This window comes from Macrobrachium nipponense, chromosome 26 (assembly GCF_015104395.2).
Source record: "Macrobrachium nipponense isolate FS-2020 chromosome 26, ASM1510439v2, whole genome shotgun sequence".
NCBI lineage: Eukaryota > Metazoa > Arthropoda > Malacostraca > Decapoda > Palaemonidae > Macrobrachium > Macrobrachium nipponense.
Window position 1 is genome coordinate 48,256,165 of NC_087215.1, and position 10,000 is coordinate 48,266,164.

Here is a 10,000-nt window from a genome sequence, read left to right on the forward strand (position 1 = left end):
TACCTCCATTCATATTATCTTTCTTCCATCTTACTTTCCCCTCTCTCGAAATAATTGATTCATAGTGCAACTGCGAGGTTTTCCTCCTGTTACACCTTTCAAACTCTCTGTCTTGTCAATTTCCCTTTCAGCGCTAATTGACCTTATAGGTCCCAGGGCTAGGCCTTTGGCCTGAATTCTATATCTATTGTATTCTGTCCCAGCAAACAGTGTACAGGTAGTGATTTTCTTTCAGTTCAGTGTTACCAAGACGTGTTTGAAAATGAATTCAAATCCAGTTTTGCTCAGCTTGCAGCGAGCTTTGTTTACACCGAGCCACCTACCTATAAGAACAATATGTAACTTCCTGAGGTACGAGAGGCTGCATTGAGGATCTCGTCTGGTTGTCATTAGCTTCCCTGGACATGATCGTAGACGAGGTTTCTCGAATTCGTAACCTCCTTATTCCGTACAATGGTAGTTACGAGTTAAACCAACGGCTCTGGTAGAATGTATACATACATATATATATGTATATAGAAGGAGTAAGACTAGTACTTGTACATAATGTATCCTTTATTTTGTTATGACTACCGGTTTCGGAGTAACTGTCTCCATCATCAGGTCTATAACAAAAGCACAGAAAGAAAAAAAATGTAAAAATAACTAGATTACAATCGATCATTAGAATACAGTATTATTACAAAAAGATTACACTGCATATATAAAAAAGGTAATGTCAAGCATATATATATATATATATATATATATATATATATATATATATATATATACTATATATATACTATAAATACATACGACATTTCTGAAAAGGCCATGACTTAGTAAGATCGGTCCCTCTCGTCTCGGCTGTTAAACCTTGCGTGGCTAATCACTTCAAACATCAGAGAGAGAGAGAGAGAGAGAGAGAGAGAGCAGTTTTTAAGAGATTATGCATATTATTAGTTTTCCTATTTCTCTCTCTCTCTCTCTCTCTCTCTCTCTCTCTCTCTCTCTCTCTCTCTCATCTCTCTCTCTTTCTCTCTTTCTGATACACACATGTATACAGGTATCTTCAGGAATGAAAACATATACCTGTTGATATGGTGTCAACAGTCCTCGTGTAGGCAGTAACGAGTTACCATTGTGTATTTACACTAAATTCTGGAAAGAGAAAAATGCCTTAACTGTGGAGGCCAGTATGAAGTCTTTATTGTTCCATTAAAATATGAAGTTCTCCCTCAAGAAAAATCCTACGGCCATGATCAGTGTTATGCCTCCAGAAGGCTGATTCTGTCGAACTGAAGTTGACAAGGACGACTTGTGGCATTTGTCTTTAATTGTCGGAGAAGAAGAAGACGAAGAAGAAAAAGAAGAAAATACCTTTACCCGTCGTTGTACATGATTTTTGGAGAAGAATCACTGAGGCATAACGACTGAACGATTACACACTCACCCTCACCCCCACCTCCTTCCCTTCCTCCTTCTCTCTTTCTCTCCCGCCACCGCCCCTCCTCCTCTTCCTCCAGCAATGAAGCCTTTTATATTTTTCCTTTTTATTCTTGGTTACATGTAATGTGACCGTTTCTTCCCGTATGCTTTTTTATGGCCGTTTTCATTTGAGTTTTGTAATATGACGTACGCGCATTTGATCTTCCGCACTACCGTTAACGATACGCTCTATGTTGGGAAAATGCAATCACGTTGTGCCCCGAGAGAGAGAGAGAGAGAGAGAGAGAGAGAGAGAAGAGAGAGAGAGAGAGGTAAAATCCTTGTGTGTTTATTTTCGCGTTATGAAAGAGGTGAGGGAAATGCTGGATGGAGAGAGGACATTATACCGATCACAGGACTTTTAATCGTTGCCTTATCAAAGGCCAGGCGAGATTGGTGGCGATATTAGAACTCGCTTGATAATTACGGCTTCAGTGAATCCTTCTAGTAATGATTCTCTTTTGGTGTTGACTAGACTCTGAAGATGAGAATTAAGAAGAAGAAGAAGAAGAAAGAAAGAAGTAGGTGCTCTTTTTGATGACTTGAGCTCACGGCAAAGTCATAACGCTAATGAATAATCTCATCGTAAGAATGTAATTTAGTGAAAATTAGCGATAAGGCAAATGGTGTTTCGTGGGGGAGGGGGGGGGGGGGCACTTCGGCGGGTTGAGACAAGGGTGCCGCCCCCCCCCCCCCCTCGGCTGTAGATACACGATCGGAGAAAGCTTTTTTCTTTTTCCACCATACTTCAGAATTTATTGTTTTCTATTTTATCCAGGTTTTCTTTTATATAGATTTTTTTTGTAACTTGTTAATAGACGATGAAAAGTGTGATTTGTTAGAAACCAGCGCAGGCTTTTTGTTTACATAACTTAAAAATTATTGCTAATAGTTCTTTTGTAGTAATGGCCTCATTTCTCTACCGTTCATGCACACGTGTGAGAATTTCATTTGTTCTGGACCTTGTAAGACTGAATGTGTGGCGCTTGCATAGTTCATATTGCAACCACCATTTTGAAGATATCATCACTTCTGCCCCCATTGCTAAATCTTAGTCAGAGATCTGTTTATATGTCGTTTGGGCGCCACTTGTATTTTCAGCTTTAAAGTTTTTAAAGAAGGGTTAATGAAAGGCGTGCCAACATAAGATATGGTAGTCAATGATCATGAAGCGCATAGGAAAAAGTCCGTTTGGCAACGTAAATTTTGTGAGGTTTTGTCAATCTTCTTCATGTCATAATCATGTTTTTGCAAGTGTGGATGTAGTTGTGTATATTTGCGGTTCATCTAATGATATTACAAACTGTGCTTTATGTTCTTTATTTTTATTACAGTGACATTTCAAGATCCGTCTAAGGAAACCTTGAGATTTTGAGTGAACATTCTAATCTCAAGTGGGTTTTTAACACATGCTAAACACCCTGAGATTGAGTATGAAAATAATAGATAATACGAAATCAAAATCGTCTAATTTCACCGGCAGTCTCACACACTCATTTTATCATAATTGCCACTCATGACCTGAATCTACTGTTATGGGAATCTCATGTTTTGTGTAGAATTACATTGCCTCTCCCCCAAACCCCAACCCGCACCTCCCACCCCCACCCCTACTGCCCCTCTTTTACCTCTTGTTAACTGTCTTTTAAGTCGGATGTGATGTGGGAAACAAGTCTTCTACACTTGACAGGCTATTTGTTGTTTTTCTTACGTCTTCCCGCGCAACGGGAAATTGAGCAATTTCGTTTACCCAGGGAGTGGAAACATGGCGTCTGGATGATGAAATTAAAAGGAAAACACAGCATCTGAAAAAATGCATATCAGTGTGTAAACAAACGTTGACGTGTATTATGCAGCATCATTCTGTAATATATAACATAATAGGGCAAATAATGACCAATAAGGGTGACGTGACGTCTAATACAAATGAGGAGCGGTGCGTGAGACGCGTTTTCGAAGTTTGACAGTAATAAGAGGCTTGTTTCTGGTTAAAGTGAAGGCCATTTGAGTTTTTGTCAGCCAAAAGGCTTGCAATGTTGAACTTACACCACATGAATGTAGATTTAAGTTTTTTTATATATTTTTTTGTCGACCTCTTTTCTATTTCACGATTGTCGTTAATCGCTGCCTGTGGTAATGGTCTTAATTCTCTCTCTCTCTCTCTCTCTCTCTCTCTCTCTCTCTCTCTCTCTCTCTCTCCATGGGTAACCTGTTGGTTATGTCTTGGATTTTTGGAGATTGTTTCCTGGAATGCAGGTGTGCATTAACTGCATGTACCATTGCTGTCAGTGAAGGGTGTAGATAGCAACTTTTCAAATAATTTCATCGTAAACCTGTCATATTTAATGGCTTCGTATAACTTTTGTAAACGAAAGGAGAAAGCAGATGATTTTCCTTCTGCTATTAACGGATTCCATTGATAAATTGTTTGCTTCATGTGTGGATTCGTGCTGAATACAGCCAAAGTAATGCGCAGTGTACGAGTAAAATATGAAATTCAATCAGCGAATCTGATTATGTGTGCACAAGTGAAATATTCAGTAGTGAAAAAAAAGTTATATATGTTACTTTTTTTATTACTTTCTAGTCCCTCAATTCCCCATTTAAAACTGTGATTCCCCTTATATAGCATAAATTTCGGCCCACCGGACACTTAGTTTGCTTTTTTGTGTTTCAAGATAATCTCGTGCAAGCCAGTTAGAGGGGCTAGATACAGGATGCCATTGCATTTCCCTTTTTAGTTTTGCTCGCCTTTTAAAAATCCATATGTATATTTTCTCTCTTCTTGCCAAGAGTAGCAGTACTCGACGAGACGGTTGACGGTCTCTTCGCTGTGTACATAGACTGGTTTTGTAGTCGAGTTGTGTAGGTGCCTCTAAATACTTTCATCTCCTACAAAACTGTCATGGGACATGTATCTTCTATATTGCCATATTTGTAAATGCTTTCATTTTCTTTAGAACTAGGTTTAGCACGTCTCTATTCCACATTCCTCTTTGTTATATATAAATGATTATGACTTTCATAAATAATTTTTATAAGTACTTTTCATATAATAACAGCGTATCCGGTATCAGATTTAAGTTATGCAACACCCGTCTGTTACTCTCCGTCTCTTTGTCGGGATTCTTCTAAGTTAATGGTTCTGCAAGACATTTTGGTATTTTAATGAGATATAAATCTCTCTCTCTCTCTCTCTCTCTCTCTCTCTCTCTCTCTCTCTCTCTCTCTCTCTCTCTGTGGGTGCTCTTTTGCTTACTGTAGCTTTTGGAAGAGAGTATCTGGAGTCTATTGTATTTGCGTATTTGAAAGTTTTGCCTATTAAAACGTATCTATTTTAGAGTGCATCCTTACGTATGAAACTCCGTTCATGAACGTTTGTTTGGCGTGTACATGCGTGCGCATGTCCTGACACATGTCCTCCTGTGTGTCTCCGTCTCTGCCATCTCAGTCGTTTTCTTCTCCTTTGTCTTCCCCCTCCCCTTTCAGCCCCCTCCCTGGATCCCCCGTCGCCCGTGCCGCCATCTCTTTTAGCTCCAATATTTACGGGTCATCACCTTGAAACTTGTGCATTTTTTGTCACGGAAAGTTTAATTGAAATTGAAATCAGCCAGAGTCCTCCCCGCCGCCTCCCAGAAAAGACCTGATAATGATAATGGGCGGTCGATTGGTTGTGCCTGGACGGACGGGCCGACGCGACGGACGGACGGACAGACGGACGGACGAAGGTTATTAGCAGGAGCTCTTAACGAGGGTGATGGAAGACGCCGACAATGCTCTTGATTTTGACATTTTTGGGGTATATATATAAATATATATATCATATATATATATATAATATATATATATCATATATATATATATATATATATATATATATATATATATATATATGTATTATATATATATATATATATATATATATATATATATATATATATATATATATATATATATATATATATATATATATATATATATATATATATATATGTATGTATGTATGTATATATAAATATCTGTGTGTGTGCGCGCGTTTGTGTACTATTTAAATAACTCGTAATTTGCAAAAACAATTGCGAGTCCATTCATCTATAAGAATGCAAGAAATAGTTACCGTAACTATATGACTTGAATGCAACTATTATTTCCTCCCCTCCGATTAGAGCGAGGACGCCCTCTGCACCTGTAGGGATACGCAGTTGGCAGTGATTAAATTTCCCTGTCATTTCCGTCTCGAGTAGATTGTTGTGGAACCGCATTATTTTCTGACCGATTGCTGGTTCCAGCACTAGGTACCACAAATTGTCTCGCATGAAGAAGCTGTAGCTCATTCCTTCGAAACAAACGCTTTTACTACTTTTCGTGTTAACTGGGAGACTGGACTTTCAGGCACCGTCAGTAGATGGCTTGCTTTCACGGGGTCTGTCGGTCCGATGTTTGATCATGATTTTTTCCGATGTTCCTCACAAACATCGGTCGATTTCGAGTCGATCCGAGTTGGAATTGCCTGTCGGTCTGTATTGCATTGTTAATGTGTAGGTGGTTAAATCGCTGAATTAGTTCTCGAAGAGAAGGGCGAAGACTCCGCATCTCCCAGCAGCCTTTCCCTTCCACCGAAATGAACTTATCTGAACATCCTCGCACTCGCTCCCGCCTCTCTCATCCTTAGCGGGAAATTGTGGTGCGAAGGTGGTGGAGCGGGAGGGGGGGATGTGTTAGGGGGAGAGGGGGTTGTGGAGAGAATTGAGAGGGTAATAAAGTGGCAGAAAAACCTCGGCCAGTAAAATAGCCGGAGAAATAGCCATTGGCCAGCTCTTTGACCAACTCTGAAACTGGTGTCAAAAATGAGTCCCCAAGGTGTAGTTGAAGGGGCAGTAAAGGTATTATAAAAGCAGCATACATTTTCCTCTCTCTCTCTCTCTCTCTCTCTCTCTCTCTCTCTCTCATTATTGTTTTATTTTTAGGCATATTTATTTGTTTCTTTGACCATTCATATCTGCCAAGCAAAAATTCCCGTTTTATTGGTTATATTTCAATTACCTTTTTAAGAAAAAACTTAAAACCTGACAAGAATAAGGAATATTGATATAAAGATGGGGGTTTTATAGTAATAATAATAATAGAAACTGAAACTGAGAATATCTGAATTACCCACAAATTACAGTGGCCTCGAATCCTATTTTCCATGACATGATCCACAGCGATAGAGAGCCCCTGAGATAGTGTGGAAAGGCTTGAACTGACCCACTGCTTATCGCCAGCCCACGATGGCGTCTTCTTTTAACACGCAGCTCATGCATCTTGTGTAGACGACATAGGTCATTTTTTAAAAAATTATCTGTTGTGGGGAAAACATTCCCAAGGGGCTCGGTGATAACAGTGGAACAAGATAACTGAAGTCATTGAATGACACGATTCATATTGGAAGAGTTGTACTGAATGACAGAAACTTTGACACGATCGATGGTACTCCCATGCAAGGCCAAATCTAGCATCAAAGAAGATGGGAAGGCAAGGATTCATTCAGCGCCTCCAAAAAAAAATTTCCATAGAAACCATCAGTTGAATTTCTGCGAGATGAAAAGCCAGCGACGGAAATAAGTTCACAGACGATAAAGTAACGCTGAATCGAGCGTCCGGTTAGAACATGGGTGGCTGCCATTCATACGTGTACCAGATTATGTAGGATGTCAATGGGTCACAATTCGGACTAAAACGAGACCAGCAATTTCTTTGTCTTGTGTTTCTTTCATTTTTGTAGGAAGATCTTCTAAAGTACATTGTAAATGGAGAGAGAGAGAGAGAGAGAGAGGAGAGAGAGAGAGAGAGAGAGAGAGTGTTTGTGTTGCGAGCGGATGCTGTGAAATCCGCTAATGGATCCAAATCGAAGAATGTAATGTATTCGAAGGGTGCATGTACGCAAATTTACATATGAAAGGCCCTTTTGCTCTGGCACAATATATATAGCCCACGACGCGAGATCACTTCTGTTGCTCTTGATGCCTTGTCAACTTTTTATTTTTTTTTTTTCTCTCTCTCCTGATTCCATTTTCTCTCTTGGTCTTATTCAAGTACGTGTCTTCTCGTGACGTGGAAACTCAGCTTCTGTTCTCTCTCGTGTTCCTTACCCCACTTATAGAAATAAAGTCGTTAATTGACTTATCTCTTGTGTATATTTTAAAGGTTATGCTTTTTGTTTTATTAGATATTCCACAATATATAGTAAGAGTATATTTATATGTATCTTATACACGCACACACACTACACACACACACACACACACACACACACACATATATATATATATATATATATATATATATATATATATATATATATATATATATATATGTACATATATATTATACGTATATATATGAATATCTATCTATCTATCTATCATATATATATATATATATATATATATATATATATGTGTGTGTGTGTGTGTGTGTGTGTGTGTGTGGTGCGCGCGCGCGTGTATTTGCGTATGTGTGTGTGTATGTATGTGTGTGCGCGCGCTCGTGTATTTGCGTACTCTGACTGGAAAACATGTTCCAGACTCTCTTCACAAATGGCCGTATCATAATCTGGTCAGTTGGGTTGCAGAGCTTTCCGTATTTATGCAATATTTCTATTTTAAAGGTTCGAAAAACTCTCGGTAAATAACTAAAAAAATTATAACCTTGGTTATTCGATGCAAATTCAAATTGCCGAAAAAAAGAACTAGTACATCGGTTGTGACAGAACCTGAACAAATGAATCGTAGTTTTTCTTTTAAAAATTCATCATTATGCAAAATACTTTCGCGTGGAATAGCAAGATAAAGGTGAAAAGAAAAAAAAAAAAACAATGTCCAAATATCTGGCACAACGCACTACAAAATAGAGGATATTAATTTTTTTTATTGAATACAATCGTGCGTTTATATACCTATGTGTGTGTATATATATATATATGATATATATATATATATATATATATATATATGCTTGTGTGTATGTATATATGTATTTACGCATGATTATATTAAATAAAAATATGTTACATCCTCTACTTTGTAGTTCGTTGTGCCTAGTTTGGACAATTGTTTTTTTTCCCATCTTTATCTTGCTATTCCACGCAAAAATATTTTGTATAACTGATGGATTTTTACAGGAAAAACTATGATTCATTTGTTCAGGTTCTGTCACAACCGATGTACTGGTTCTTTTTCTGCAATTTGAATTTGTATCGAATAACCAAGGTTATCAATTTTTATTTATTTACTGAGAGTTTTTCGAGTTCCTATAGTTTCGGATTCGGATTCCTCGTTGGTCAGTAGTCATTACAGGCGTGACCCTCACTGTTGGGACGCTTATTCGGAACAAACGCATTATGGTTTGCTTGTTAATTTTCACCTGAGAGTAAAGGAATTGAGTCTTGCATTGTGTCATATATATCATGTTAATTCCTAAGGCTTCTTTTTAATTGATAAAGAAGTGACGAGGCAGACTGCCCAGTCCCACTTATCTAGCCCAGGCCTAAGATAATGAAAGGTATTACCAGAATCATTCGTCGCCATGATACATGACATTAATACGTTATTTCTGATACACGCTGATAAGAGGTTAAAGACAACTGAATCAGCATAGAAAACAATACTCTCATTATTAGGTAACTCGTAAAAGAGATAAAGTTTAGTTTTATTGTAATAGCTGGAAGAGTTACTGTCACGTGCCGTGTTAAAAAAAATTGAATGATCGCTGGTATTATTATTAGTGTTATATTGATGGCGATTAAGGTGATAGAACGAATAATTTTACAGTTCGATACTTTTACAACATAATTTAATTATAGTCTTGACAGATTTAGAGGTTTTTCATTTTAATGAAAAAGTATGATCCAGCTACTCCATTTTTTGTCTCATCTGTTCCGTGTAAAAGGGGGAGGTTGAGGGATATTCTGAAATAATTTGCCTGCTATGGCCTTTGGGTCTACAAGAAATTGCTGCGTAGCTACTCTTTCCAAAACTCTTCGATTTCTCACAGACACAGAGCCAGGTCAGTCAAGCATTTGAAAACTGACGCAGTCTGCCCGCAGAGTTGCACATTCAAATTGAGTAGTACTGTCTATTGACTCGTTAATTTATAGTTTGCGTCTTTTCTTCCTCGTGAAGAAGATATGACGATGGTTCTTGTTTCTGGCTCATTCGATTTGCAGAAAATCGTTTTGCAAACCCCTCTGCCTTTTTTCCTTAGTTGAACATTTTAACCCTATTCTTTACAATAAAAATGTCGACGCGTGTGTTTTGCATAGGAAAGATGTGGTGTCTATCCCGAAGGAAACGAAAAACTGGGAGAGAAAAGGAACAACGATAACGGAAGCGTTGAGAAATCTCCAAAGCTTTCGACATGAGTTTTACGAGGCCTTCCGAGAGAAAGAGGGACTCTGTGGGACGCGCTCTGAAGTGGTACATGGCAGGACCCACAGAAGATGTCAGGGAAGGGTCTAGCGGTGAAGTAATTTAGAATTACTGATGACACA